The sequence below is a fragment of the Schistocerca americana genome, chromosome 5 (genome assembly GCF_021461395.2).
Source record: "Schistocerca americana isolate TAMUIC-IGC-003095 chromosome 5, iqSchAmer2.1, whole genome shotgun sequence".
Classification (NCBI taxonomy): domain Eukaryota; kingdom Metazoa; phylum Arthropoda; class Insecta; order Orthoptera; family Acrididae; genus Schistocerca; species Schistocerca americana.
Window position 1 is genome coordinate 447343101 of NC_060123.1, and position 15672 is coordinate 447358772.

A 15672-nucleotide genomic window follows, 5' to 3' on the forward strand; every position below is an offset into this window, starting at 1 on the left:
GGGACTGATGACCTCAGATGTTAAGTCCCATAGTGCTCAGAGCCATTTGAACCATTTGAACACCTGTTAGTGGACATTAATACTGTCTGCGTCTACCCATTGTCTTTACGACCGATTGAACTCTGTTTGGGACACTGTCGATGATATGTCTGAATGTCTGTGGAGAAATGGCAGCCCAATATCCCTCAAGAACCGAAACCAGAGAAGGTAGTGATGTTGCATACTGAGGAGTGGAGCGAAGTCTAACTTAGTCTACAGTTGTCCCGTTGGAGTCAGTTCGGAACTCTGGATAGGCGGTCCCTTCAGGAATGTTATTGTCTACAAATTATTGCCTCGCAGATGATGGTTTATGATAGTTTGCGTTTTCATGATGAGACCAATAATCATAGTATCCGAAGTGTTCTTCTACTGTACCCAGTACACAGTGCTATGAAATTAGTTCATACCTCTCAGTAGTTATTAGTTTCTTAAGAACAGTAAGGTGACCACAACCTAAGCACGAAAGACACCCTCATACTGTGACACCACCTCCTCTGTTCACCGTTGTCCCTACGCAATGTGGCTAGCAACGTTCGTCATGCACTCGCCAAACCGAGACCATTCGATCGGATTGACAGAGGATAAAGCGAGATTCCTCACTCCACATCAATCGTTTACCCACCTCAAGTGTCGGTAAGCACCGACTACAGAAATATGTGTCCTATGACGAGTTGCTCGAGCATTATAGCCCATTCTTTCCAACGTACAGTCGTTGTGATAACTGGACTGCTGGTAGCACTTCCTTCTGCTGAGTACATTCGTGCTTTACTACCACCCTCTGCAGTGCTGGACGGCCCCTGTCCGTCAGCACATATGGTCTCCCTACCAAGGTTTCAGTTGTGGTTTGTTCTTTCGAGTTTCCACTTCACCATCACATCACCAACAGTCGACTTGGAAAGGTTGAAATGTTTCTGATGGATCTGTTACTCACAAAGAAAACTCCCCATCACACTCCCGTCAGATTTATTGGTAAGATGACCCAATGGATAGTCCGTCAAAAACTCCACACAGATCAAGCATCGAAACAGGAAGAATAAGTACTAAACTGTGAAAAAAAGCAAAACAGAAACACTGAATAGTCCAAGCTCAAAAACTGCAACATCAAGCCGATTGGAAGAATCACGGCATCGTGGTTGTGTGGTCACGGAACTGAAGTGCAAAGCGCGAGATCCGTGTTCAAATCTGCCTCTTGCCCCATTTTTTCACAAAGTTATGAACCGTCCGTCAGGTCATTGACGTGTCTGTTCTCCTTCTGTGGTCTTGTCAATTGCCATACATACATTGGTAATAGAACATGAGTCATGTAGTAAGAATATATTACTGTGGAATGTATGTGATGAATATTGAGAGAAGGCGTGACTCCGCATAGACCTCTCACAGAAATGAAAACAACGAATAAACGGGTGTGAATTATGTTACAACAAAGGAATTCAAGGGTCAAAACTTCCCAAACGGAACGCAAGAGTCCTAACATTGATACTTGCGTAGAACGAATAGGTACGTACTCTGGAAGTCCCTTCCTTACAGCTCGCTGTTGCATACGGACATTATACCACGACAATAACACAAATTTGAATACAGCGGCCAGACACGGCAATGACCGGGCGGACAGTTCATATTGTTGTGAGAGAAGAAAATGGGACAGGACGGGAATCGAACACGAATCTTCCGCTTCGTAGCGCAGCATTGTGACCACGTAGTCACCACGCCGTGCCTCGTAAAACTTACTCGATGTCGCACATCTTGTTCTCGAGCCGTTCACTGTTTTTTCTTTTGCTTCCTTTTTCACAGCTCAGTACACCTTCTGTCTATTAACATGCTTGATCTGTGTTCAGTTTGTGACGGGCTATCCACTGGGTAATCTTACTACTAAATCTGACGGATGTACTTATATGGATATGGTGTCCATTTTTTCGGACATGTACGAAAGAACAGACAAAATTCAAATGGTTCAAATGGCTCTGAGCACTATGGGACTTAACATCTGAGGTCATCAGTCCCGTAGAACTTAGAACTACTTAAACCTAACTAACCTAAGGACGTCACAAACATCCATGCCCGAAGCAGGATTAGAACCTGCGACCGTAGCAGTCGCTCGGTTCCAGACTGAAGCACCTAGAACCGCTCGACCACCGCGGCCGGTGAAAGAACAGTCACCATATCCATCTAAGTATATAGTTCTGGCAATACCGACCATGACCTTCCTCTTCTGTGCGGATGCACACATATTACCCGACCTCTTACGGGACTTGGTAAGAATGTCTTCCACGAGTAATTAGTGTTTTGGGTAGGGACACTACGAATGTAGTGTGTGGACATATAAGGTGAGAATGTGGGTCACGCGGAAGGCGTGCACAAGATAGTCACTGCAGTCGCACTGTGCTCTGTGCCCTCGGTGGCTCAGATGGATAGAGCGTCTGCTATGTAAGCAGGAGATCCCGGGTTCGAGTCCCGTGTCCCCGTTGGTATATATCTACGCACGTCAGCAGCTGAAAGTATTAACATATAATTCTAATTTCATTTAAATCTGTCGGAGTTGCGATGGGGAGCTTCCCTTGTAATATGGTGTCAAATGAGTAGTCCATGTTCGAAACCACTGAGCTTTCCTGACCAACCCAATCTACTGTTCCTGCTTCTATACTGACAACACCGTACCCTCCGCCTCTTTTTATACTAGCGGCTGCGCCTCTCGTGACACATAGTGGCCAAGTCCGTGTTACATACGTGTTTCCGGATAGTTTTGATCAGATAGTGTGTGTGTGTCGGTGATGTATTCATTCAGACATCCCTGGCTGCTTAAACTTATAGAAAGTTCTACTTTCAGTAGAGTGATCCACTCAACTTGATAATACACTACTGGCCATTAAAATTGCTACACCCCGAAGATGTCGTGCTACAGACGCGAAATTTAACCGACAGGCAGAAGATGCTGTGATATGGAAATGATTAGCTTTTCAGGGCATTCATACAAGGTTGGCGCCGGTGGCGACATTTACAACGTGCTGACATGAGGAAAGTTTCCAACCGATTTCTCATACACAAACAGCAGTTGACCGGCGTTGCCTGGTGAAACGTTGTTGTGATGCCTCTTGTAAGGATGAGAAATGCGTACCATCACGTTTCCGACTTTGATAAAGGTTGGATTGTAGCCTATCGCGATTGCAGTTTATCGTACCGCGACATTGCTGCTCGCGTTGGTCGAGATCCAATGACTATTAGCAGAATATGGAATCGGTGGGTTCAGGAGGGTAATACGGAACGCCGTGCTGGATCTCAACGGCCTCGTATCACCAGCAGTCGAAATGACAGGCATCTTATCCGCATGGCTGTAACGGATCGTGCAGCCACGTCTCCATCCCTGAGTCAACAGATGGGGACGTTTGCAAGACAACAACCATCTGCACGAACAGTTCGACGACTTTCGCAGCAGCATGGACTATCAGCTCGGAGACCGTGGCTGCGGTTACCCTTGACGCTGCATCACAGACAGGAGCTCCTGCGATGGTGTACTCAACGACGAACCTGGGTGCACGAATGGCAAAACGTCATTTTCTCGGATGAATCCAGGTTCTGTTTACAGCATCATGATGGTCGCATCCGTGTTTGGCGACATCGCGGTGGACGCACATTGGAAGCGTGTATTCGTCATCGCCATATTGCCGTATTACCCGGCGTGATGGTATGGGATGCCATTGGTTACATGTCTGGGTCACCTCTTGTTCGTATTGACGGCACTTTGAACAGTGGACGTTACATTTCAGATGTGTTACGACCCGTGGCTCTACCCTTCATTCGATCCCTGCGAAACCCTACATTTCAGCAGTATAATGCACGATCGCATGTTGCAGGTCCTGTACGGGCCTTTCTGGATACAGATAATGTTCGACTGCTGCCCTGGCCAGCACATTCTCCAGATCTCGCACCAATTGAAAACGTCTGGTCAATGGTGGCCGAGCAACTGGCTCGTCACAATACACTAGTCACTACTGTTGATGAACTGTGGTGTTGAAGCTGCATGGCCAGCTGTACCTGTACACGCCATCCAAGCTCTGTTTGACTCAATGCCCAGGCGGATCATGGCCGTTATTACGGCCGGAGGTGGTAGTTCTGGGTACTGATTTCAAGGATCTATGCACCCAAATTGCGTGAAAATGTAATCACATGTCAGTTCTAATATAATATATTTATCCATTGAATACCCGTTTACCATCTGCATTTCTTCTTGGTGTAGCAATTTTAATGGCCAATAGTGTACTTCTCTTTGCAGTAATTGCTCTTTTTAGGAAAGTCAATCTGAATTCTCTTGGCTTATGGCAGAGACGTCCCTTTCAAAAAGAGCAAGTTCGATTTGCTTACGTGTCGTCATCCAATCTGAGATTGCGCACCAGCTCTAGTTACTTCATCATCGAGAGAGCGATAAACGAAAATCTTCCTGCCTTCTCGCGGTCAAACTTGGCCAGGGTGCACGACTCGTGTGAGGTGGTGTCGGCTGGCGCCGCTCAGTTCCAGATTCACAGGATGTGGCAGTTGAAGGAATGTTCCTACTTCGGAAGAACCCAAGCGCGGCCCGAGTTCAGCGGGGCCATCAGTCAGCGCGATCGGGAAGTCCGAAACTGGAAAAACACCGCCCGGTCTGACGAGTTCAAGTTTTTGTTTCAATTCTGCCAAGTCGACGACTTCAATCGGAGAGCAGCAGCGCACAGTTATGGACCGATCACGTAGGTCGCTCATCGAACAGCGCAGTTGTAGATGAGTCTCCCTCGACCTGACCCATCGTAATGCTGCATATTGTTAGGTTTTACTCTACAGTTCGTCAGATCGTCATCGCTACTGTCATACAGCACCTTAAAAATTTACTCTGTGAGGCATCGTACTCCCTAAGGCCAGTGGAGTTAACGTTCTGAACTACGCGGTAAAAAAAAGAATGACCTATTTTAGAATGTAATAATTGCGAAACAGGAGCATACCGGACAGGAAATATGTGTTGATTGAAGGGTCATAGCCTAGAGTTTTAGAATCCATGCATCTGCTCAGGATGCAAGATGGCATCCGATCAATGGACGACGCTTTGTGTACTATCCTTTAGCAAGAGAGAGTCAGTGATTCCAGTGCGCCGTGAGTTTCTTTGGCGTTTTGGGACTGATCCGGATTTCCTGGAAATCATTAGTCGTCGGTATTATCAATTTGTAAGGAAAGGGTGTTTCTGCAAAGGTAAGAGTCGAGGTTGACCTTGCTCGTTTGATGAAACGCTGCAAATAATTCGGCAAAAATTTGTGTGGAATCATCCTAAATCTATGTGCCGCGCAAGAAGAGAACTTGCAGTTCCTTACATGACTGTCTGGCAAGTGTTATGGCGACATTTGATCTCTAGACCACAATCAGTGCAAGCGCTTCGGCTTGGTGATAAAGAGAAACGTGTTGACTTCAGAAATGTTCTGCTGGAAGACATGGAAAATCATACATTTTTATCACGGTTAGTTTTCGGTGGTGAAGCTACATTTCATGTTAGCGGTAAAGCATCTCCATGCAATTTTTGAGCATGAAAAAGACTCACCTAAAGTGAACCTTTTGTACCACTTCTTATGAAAAAGTTTATTGCCCCTTACTCTTTCAGCAAAATACGGCGAATGGAATGAGCTATTTTTTAATGCTGTAGACTTGGCTCTTTCCACAACTTGAGGAGGACTCTAAGACTTCATATTTCAACACGACAGAACTCCACTGCACTGGTAACAACACTGTACGACAGTACCTCAACTACGAGTATACGTTGCCTCAACGTTGGATAGGGTGCACGGGACGGTGACACACTGTCCTACACTCTTGGCTTCCAAAATCTCCAGACATCACCCCATGCGATTTTTTCTCGCGTGGATATGTGGAGGGAACTGTTTTCATCGCCCATTTACCTCGTGACATAGGTGAGCTGAAGAACAGAATAAGAAGCGCAGTAACTTTTGACACTGTGCGTATGATGCAAAGAGTGTATGACGAACTTACCTATCGTCTACGTATTGTCGGTGTTGCTGCTGCTGGACACACGGGGCATTTATAATAGCATAACTAAAACTTTAAAATTTTCTGTGTGCTTTGCAATTTGTCTCTGCTTTCTGATATGTTTCCATCAATAAATATGAAGTTTTTAAATCAGATCATTCTGTTTGATATGCCCTATACTACACGCTTTGGAAATGGAAAGCGTTAGACCATGAAGCAACATTCCAGTATTTATAAAATTCTATGGAGATGTTCAGCAGTTAATTGGTTTTAAATGACTAAACTTTGATTTCATGTGGGGCTGAAGTCCATCGCAAACATCAATATGAGGTGTGGCCCCTGCAGGCAAGAACGCACTGCTGAACACATTGTGACGTGAAAGCGAGCAACCTCCCAATGCCATCTTGAGGAATTTCTTGTTTTGCCTGAAACACATATTGTAGCAGTTCGTGCAAGCCATTCAAGGATCCATACATTCCTGACGGTGTCTGTGGTGTGGACTGCAGTGCGGGGGTCTTACATTATTCTACCGGAATATGCCTTTTGGTACCGTACCCTTGTCATGAAGGGTATGACAACACGCTGTACCATTCTTTGCACGTACTGGCGAACATTCAGCCTTCCTTCAACAGCCCTATTGTCATATTCACTAGCTACTCTTACCTTGATTCTGTGAACTGAGGGGTATGGCTCTGGAGAATCGCTGCTTCTATCTCGTCACCTCCCGTTCTGCAGTCATTGCACTGTAAATAACTGCCAATGTCATTTATCGGTATGATGGTTCCACATTTTTCATGTGAATGAATCGACCTCTTTTAAAGACCGAAAGATGGTGATAGGCTGCACGTGCACATCCTCTGGGCATGGTGATTCGTGATCCCGACCTGAAAACTTTCACAGATGTTACACAGTCCTATCAGATTAATGTGACCACCGCCTATACTGACGTCAACTTGCAATGACCACTTCCAGACGGCAGCTGGTAGCACTAGCAGTGGACAGTATGTAAAGCGTGTAGGGAAGACGCGCCAAACTGGGCGGTCGTTGTCGTTGTGCGGAAACGGGCCGATTTCTGGCGCCCAAATGGGCATGATCATTGGCTTTCGGAATAAAGATGGAGACATTTCCGAAAGGTCCTACGTTGCCTAGCCTGCGGCAAGTGACTGCCTCAGTATCAAGAGATCGTTGGTGTTACACTTTTTATTGGAAGATGGCTGCAACGGACACCCGAAAGTGGTGATTGAGTCTTGTGGTGTCACCGCCAGACACCACACTTGCTAGGTGGTAGCCTTTAAATCGGCCGCGGTCCGTTAGTATAAGTCGGACCCGCATGTCGCCACTATCAGTGATTGCAGACCGAGCGCCGCCACACGGCAGGTCTAGAGAGACTTCCTAGCACTCGCCCCAGTTGTACAGCCGACTTTGCTAGCGATGGTTCACTGACAAAATACGCTCTCATTTGCCGAGACGATAGTTAGCATAGCCTTCAGCTACGTCATTTGCTACGACCTAGCAAGGCGCCATTATCAGTTGCTATTGATATTGTAAATAATGTACAGACAAGAGCTACGTTCAACATTAATGGATTAAAGTTAAGTATTCCACCATCTGCGTCCGTTTTTCTAAGTTCTAATTTCCTTGTCTTGTTCCAGACCTCACGCCAGCCTGCGTGAACTAAAACGCGTGCCTTTCGGCTTCCTCTAAATTTAGTGGGTTGGTCTCCTGCCAATCCACAACAAGTCTGACTAGCTTGGGATTATTTCCGGTTGATAAACAATATACAGAAAATATCTGGCACTCGCGGAATCTCCATTTTGACAGTTACACTTTACCTAATATTCTGGAGGAGTCCAATTCAAATTCCCGTTCAGCATCGGCGGTTAGGTGTTTCATATTTTCCCAAAATTACTTCCTAGTCTAAGCACGCTGGACGCTCATCCGGGAGGATGACGGTTCAAAACCCCATCCGGCTCTCTAGATTAGGTTTTCCGTAATTTCCGTACATCGCTTCAGACAGCTGCCGAGATGGTTCCTTTGAAAAAGGCACGGCAGATTTCCTTCCCAATCCTTTCGTAATTCGAGATTGTGATCCGTCTCTAATGACCACGCCCTAATCTTCTTCCATCCTTCAAATGTCTAGAATCACATAGACCAAATAACTGTGAATACCACAGAATCCTGAGGAAGATCCCAAGCAGAGGGGTCGGAACGAAGAATGGAGTAGAAGAAATTGAAGACGAAAACGACGTGGCGTAACGTCCCAGAACATATTACCTCCACGAAGAACCTGTTTGAGAATACCCGCCCGGATAGCCGTGAGTGTTAAAGCGCCGCTTCCGGAGCGAGGAGGTGCGCCGACCCTGATTAAATCCGCCCGGAGGATTAACGACGGGGGTCGGTGAACCGGCCTCTCTGCAGGTGCTTTTTAGGCGATTTCCCACATCCCACTACGTGAATACCTGACTCTCTTACACGATTCGCAAACATTTACAAAACTTTCGCTGTCTTTCACATGAATAACACTATACGCAGACAGTATGGATAAACAATTTCCCTCCCGGGAGGTAACGGGGTGATTACAATGAAATGAACACACTTAGCTGCTTACAGGCGTTGACATACGTCAACGGGGACAGATTACAGTCCCGATCGGGACTCGAACCCGGGATCTCCTGCTTACATAGCAGACGCTCTATCCACCTGAGCCACCGAGGGGACAAAGGATAGCGCGACTGCAGGGACTTGTCTCTGGCACGCCTCCCGCGAAACCCACATTCTCAACGTATTGTCCCGCACTACATTCGTAGTGCCCCCGCCCATTATACTCATTACTCGCGGCGCGTTGCCGATTCCCGTAAGAGTTCGGGCGATGTTTGTGCATTCGCACAAAAGAAGAAGATAGTCAAGTGGCCGGTGAGCCTTAACTATATATATACTAAGATGGTATCTGTTCTTTCGGAGCCGGCTGCGGTGGCCGTGCGGTTCTAGGCACTTCAGTCCAGAACCGCGTGACTGCTACGGTCGCAGGTTCGAATCCTGCCTCGGGCATGGATGTGTGTGTTGTCTTTAGGTTAGTTAGGTTTAAGGAGTTCTAAGTTCTAGGGGACTGATGACCTCAGCTGTTGAGTCCCATAGTGCTCAGAGCCATTTGATTTGTTCTTTCGGACATGTCTTACGGGAATCGGCAACGCGCCACGAGTAATGAGTATAATGGGCGGGGGCACTACGAATGTAGTGCTGGACAATACGTTGAGAACGTGGGTTTCGCGGGAGGCGTGCCAGAGATAAATCCCTGCAGTCGCGCTATCCTCTGTGTCCTCGGTGGCTCAGATGGATAGAGCGTCTGCCATGTAAGCAGGAGATCCCGGGTTCGAGTCCCGGTCGGGGCACACAGTTTCATCTGTCCCCGTTGACGTATGTCAACGCCTGTAAGCAGCTAAGGGTGTTCATTTCATTGTAATTTCATTCTAACTAGCTGCTCGGTCACCGATGGTATCTGTTATTTCGGACATGTCCGAAAGAACAGATACCATCTTAGTAAATACGTAACGGGGTGATGACAGGAAAGGCATCTGGCCATACATTAAATTAACCACGCCAAATCCGTACGTAAATATACCCACCCATCGGCGATGCGGGACAAAGGCACGAGAAGAAGAAGAAGAATATAAAATCTGTTACAGACACAGTATTAGAGAGTTGGGACGAAGGCGAATCGAGAGAGGGGGTGAAGAATGTCGATCAAAGCGAACTGTCCTTTCATGTGAGCGTTGAGTTTATTATCACTATTATCCGGTTCTCCACACTCATTTGTTTCTTGTCGAACAATGCTATCTGAAACATAAACAAACCACTTCATTAAATAGTAGTGCCTCTGTGAAGTTTGGAAAGTAGAACGGAGATACTGGCAGAATTAAAGCTATGAAGACAAGACATGAGTTATTACTGGATTGCTCACTCGGTAAGATAACTGTCTTCGAAAAGCAAAGATTCCGGCTTGAGTGTCGGTCCAACAAACAGTTTGTTATCGACAATTTTCACTGCTGCAAACTTCATGCTAGATGACAGCGTGTTATTTCCTTGGATTCACCATTACGATCAATGTCAGCTGAGTGGAGAACAGGATTGCAATCTCGTTAATGAAGAGCTTTGATGTGACAATCACAGAGCAAATGGCAAAGAAGAGATAAAGTTAAATGTAAAGATAGCGGCGCACATAGACTCCTGCTGAGAAAAATGGGATCATAGAATCCATAAATAGCCTAAAAACCCTGATTCTTCTTTAGAAACTTTATATGTTGACAGGAGAGGATTCCGATCATTTTAAATTATCTCATTTAGAAAGGAAAAAAATGTCACAACCATATACATGAAAGAGAAACCGCCTGATTCTCTTTAAGCCAGATTCATAGCAAGATAACGTATATAAGCTACATAGTTTCCTGGGATGTGCCACAAGTCCTTAACTAAGGCAAGTTTACACTCCTATTCCATCGGGATCGAACGAGGAAGTAGATAGTCAGCACGTCAGGCAAGATGCCAAGAACCACGACAACTGGTGATCTATCCACATGATAAGCAGTAATCATATTGTATTGATATTCGCATGACAAGTACTAATCGTACCGTCTTCCTTTACTTTGGATGCCCATGATCGAGACCGCTAAATCGTCGTATATCACGAACAGAGGTCACTGTTAATGGTTATGCACATCCCATCGGCTCGATTAGCACTGGCAGATAAAAAGTAGACGACATACCATCACTGGCTGTCATTTTCTCTCCTGCAACTATTTTCGTACTAGTTGCATACGACACGATCACGAAATTGTATTTAGCAATGTTTGCATTTGCTCCAAAGCTTCCAAGAGACAGACGTACGAGAACTTTCAAATGGTATTAAGTGAAAGAGCAGGAAGTTTCCAGAAAAGATACACAGATTACATCCACGCATAACACCGTAATGACTGCGCAGAGTCAATTATTATCACACATTGAAAAAAAAAAAGGTTCAAATGGCCCTAAGCACTATGTGACTTAACATCTGAGGTCATCAGTCCCCTAGACTTAGAAGTACTTAAACCTAACTAACCAAAGGACATCACACACATCCATGCCCGAGGCAAGATTCGAAACTGCGACCGTAGCAGCAGCGCGGTTCCGGGCTGAAACGCCAAGAGTCTCTCGGTCACGGCGGACGGCCTCACACATTTAAAAGAAACGGACCATTCACGCAGTCAATTAAGAGTTATACAACGAATTTACTTAAGTAAATCGAAATACTCAGCATTAGTACTTAAGATAAGTGTAGGCGCGAAGCGAGAAAGTTAAGAATGAGTCTTCGAATTTTTGTAAAAGTTTCTCCTCGATTGAACACATCTCCCAATGAGTGAATTATTCATTGTCAAAGTACTCATAGAAATTTCGACGTAAATCATCTTAACAAAACTGATGTAATATACACTGAAGAGCCAAAGAAACTGATACACCTGCCTAATATCGTGTAGGGCCCCTGCGAGCAGGCAGAAGTGCCGCAACACGAGGCGGCATGGACTCGACTAATGTTTGAAGTAGTGCTGGAGGGAATTGACACCATGAATCCTATAGAGCTGTCCATAAATCCGTAAGAGTACGAGGGAGTGGAGATCACTTCTGAACAGCACGTTGCAAGGCATCCCAGATAAGCTCAATAATGTACATACGTGGGAAGTTTGATGGCCAGCGGAAGTGTTTAAACTCAGAAGATTGTTCCTGGAACCACTCTGTAGTATCTCTGAACGTGTGGGGTGTCGCATTATCCTGCTGGAATTGCCCAAGTTCATCGGAATGCACAATGGACGTGAATGGATCCAGATGATGAGACAAAATGCTTACGTACGTGTCACCTGTCAGAGTCGTATCACTCCAACCACACACGCCCCACGCCATTTCAGAGCCTCCACCAGCTTGAACAGTCCCCTGCTGACACGCAGGGTCCATGGATTCATGAGGTTTTCGCCATATCCGTACACGTCCCTTTGCTGGATACAATTTGAAACGAGACCCGTGCGACCTGGCAACATGTCTCCAGTCATCAGCAGTCCAATGTCGGTGTTGACGGGGCCAGGCGAGTTGTAAAGCTTTGCGTCATGCAGTCATTAAGAGTACACGAGACGTCCTTCGGCTCCGAAAGCACATATCGATGATATTTCGTTGAATGGTTCACACGTCGACAGTTGTTGTTGGCCCAGCATTGAAATCTACAGCAATTTGCGGAAGGGTTGCACTTCTGTCACGTTGAACGAGTCTTTTCAGTCGTTGTTGGTCCCGTTCTTGCAGGATCCTTTTCCGGCCGCAGCGATGTCGGAGACTTGATGTTTTACCACATTCCTGATATTTACGGTACACTCGTGAAATGGTCGTACGAAAAAAAAAAATCCCCACTTCATAGCTACCTTGGAGATGCTGTGTCCCACCTCTCGTGCGCCGGCTATAAGACCACGTTCAAACTCACTTAAATCTTGATAACGTGTTAGTGTAGCAGCAGTATTCGATGTAACAAGTGCGCCAGACACGTCTTTTATAGGGGTTGCCGACCGCAGCGCCGTATTCTGCCTGTTTACGTATCTCTGTATTTGAATACGCATGCGTGTACCAGTTTCTTTGGCGCTTCAGTGCAGTAGCTCTGTATAATTTAGACAAAGAGACGCAAAATGTTCAAATTACAAGGTCTTGTCTCAAGCGGTCCCTAGACGGTCAGTATTATTGTACAATAATATTGTGCGATGTTACTGAAGTTTCTCCTAGACTGCTCAGTAAAAATGTGGAGTATTGGGTCTGGTTCGAAATGCTGAAGTATCAAGACGCTACTTCTGTGGTAATCGCTCTACTTGTTTTGAAACTGAAGGAAGAAAGGTGGATGAAATATTGGTATAAAGTGCGTCCAAAATTCACTCGCAATAACTTATCAAGGAAGCCGAGGTTGAACGAGATAAGTGATTATTAGATTGTATTACACATGATGGTCCAACATTTGATTCATTACTGGAACTGGTTGTTCCTATGTTTGTTCTCAACGAATTTTTAAAAAACGCAATCCTACCTCGTACTTGTTGGGTACAGCCCTTTGTATTGGATGAGAAACAGTTCATAAGAATCATTCTTAATTTTTTGCTTATTTTATCTGATTTATTTGCTTATTTCATCTGCCCTAACATCCCATTTTGTCCGCAATGATTTCTGTGTTTCGACGCATTCTAATATGAATGATCTCTCTTCTTCTTTCAACTCATTTTATTATGCAAATTCGATAGCCAACACAGAAGACGAGAGACTGTACTTCTAAGCACTTGGGTGACTGACAAGGATATTGTCAGTACTGACCACCAACGACACAATATTTCTCCCGTTGCGCAGTATATTTCAGAAGTTTTTGATCTGTTCTATATTACAGCGCAACCGCTCTATCTAATGCACGTAAGTTCAAATTATTGCACAACCGGAAATGTTGTAGTAGTAGTACAGAGTAACATTATTTATGTGTCTCCTGCAGATCCAACGTACAAAACATCAACAACCTGTGTAACGTGGTGCAAATGAAATTGTACACTGTTATGAAGTTCATAAAATGAATTTAATCTTAATAATACGAATATTTATATATGTGTTTGGAGAGAGAGAGACATTGATTTTTGATTGAGATTTTTACTTTAAGTCGTAACTGGTACCTGAATTTTGGTTGCTGCCACCTTGAATGATCAGCTTCTGCACCAGTTGGTGACGTACTATAATTTGGAGGAAGTTATTGTTCTTTAAGGTTTAAAACACGACTCTGTTAGTTACTTGGCCGTATTGCAGATAACTTTGAGCCCAAGTTTTCGTAGCTTTTCATACCTAAGGGACCACTGTTGTAAGCAAATAAGATCAAACAGCAATCTGCTGTTCGTGAAAAAAGGAGATTACTTAGCACACAAACTTTCTTCGAACTACACGTCCTGCTGCATCAAAATTGATCAGTGGAGTTCAGCACCATACTATTATACAAGAACATAATCCAATCACTGCAATTAACAAATTATGAGAGGTTGTTAGTATTGAATGAGAACTATAGAGAATGCATTTCCTTTCCAGTATTTTAGTGAACTTTGTTCACTTTACAGTTCAGTCGACTGATAGCCGGCGACCGACGACAACAATGAAGTTCACCTCCTCTTCCAAAAGCAAGATATTTCTATTCTTCATTTCCAGAAAATTTTTGTACATAAATGTTTGGCAACTATTACACATACTTTACTCGGTTTTATCACTGAAACAGCAATTTTCATTAAATGTAACAATACGTTCTGAGCGACGCCCAGGCAACGCGTTCTCTTTCCACAAGATACAGATTAACAGTCCTCTTTTTTTTAATAAATCAATTGCCCTTTTTTTAAGCGCATACTCAAAGATTCACAACTACTATCGTTGCGGGGATTGCGCGCTAAAGAGTTTGTTGCCGTCCAGCTGCGTTTCACTTCACTTCAAGTACTTTTTGAATCAAATTTACGTTTACGGTATTTGCATACATTACTGAGCTTCTCAGAATAAAATTCGGCACAAATTAATTAAAAAGAGGGGCAGTGAGGCTCACATAACATTACAAGTTGTAAAGCGTAAATGTAAGGTAGGAATAAGGCACCTGAGGAGCACATAGTGTTACAAAAACACACCGTGACAATTAAATTAGAAAGCTACTGAAATAGAAAACTGGTTTAATCTATTGTAATTTATCTCCTAGAGCGTCGAAGTTATACAAAGCAACCAGTGTTTGCTGTGAGTTATTGCCCATTCGTTTTGCATGTCACGGCTACTAGTGTGGTAATGAAGTCTCGCTGACCAAAGTGTCGCTTTAGAAGGTGTCTCGTAGTTTCATATTTACTGCTCCTAAATCTCCACGGAAAAGGGCTGCTCCTAGGAGCTGTGCTGAAATAGCGCCAAGCCGGTTTTGTCGGAGCGTGCCGTTCACTTCGTTAGTCAGTGCGTCATAAAAGCAAGCGACAGCTAAGGCGTCGGGGCCACGCCCCCTCACAAACGTGAGACAGTGAATTTCTGACGTCACCGCAACACGACGGACTATCCGTAGACAATATACAATCAAAGTACAAAAAAAGTCTGGAGAGTTTCTCACGTGTGTCAAATGCTGAAAGTTGTTGCAGTTACGTTCTCAAGAGAAATATGAAATCTTTCATTAGCATTGAACAGATTTTTTTACGAGATTGTGAAATCCTGTCACGGTATAACTAAGTTTGCGGCGTTTACGTTCCTATCACTGTGAAGCAAAATTTGTGGCTTGGGAAGCCGGTTATTAACATTAATATTTATTGAAGAGTAGTGAGTTTCAGTAGCATGCATTCAGACAACCAAATGAAATGATGAATTAATTGAATGTGCTGCCCTTACTGCTGCCTCTGTCTCCAGATAAAATCTAGCTTACCTGAAAGTCTTCTGTCTCCTTGACCACGGCAGCATCGGAGATCGAACCCACAGCCGCTGTTTCAGCCAGATAATGTTATAGAATAAGGGCCAGGGTGTAAGACAAATGCATAACAGGAAACCGGACTGTCAGCTGATATATCCTACTCGTACCTGTCCGGTTTTAATTCCCGTGTAGGACTAGCA

General features: G+C 44.6%; 1 non-coding gene across 1 annotated transcript; it reads left to right on the forward strand.

Annotated features, from left to right (window-relative positions):
- The first annotated feature begins 9351 nt into the window (after positions 1-9351).
- Trnat-ugu lies at positions 9352-9425 on the forward strand. The gene has a single exon. It is a non-coding gene; the product is annotated as a tRNA-Thr (tRNA).
- The last annotated feature ends 6247 nt before the right edge of the window (positions 9426-15672 follow it).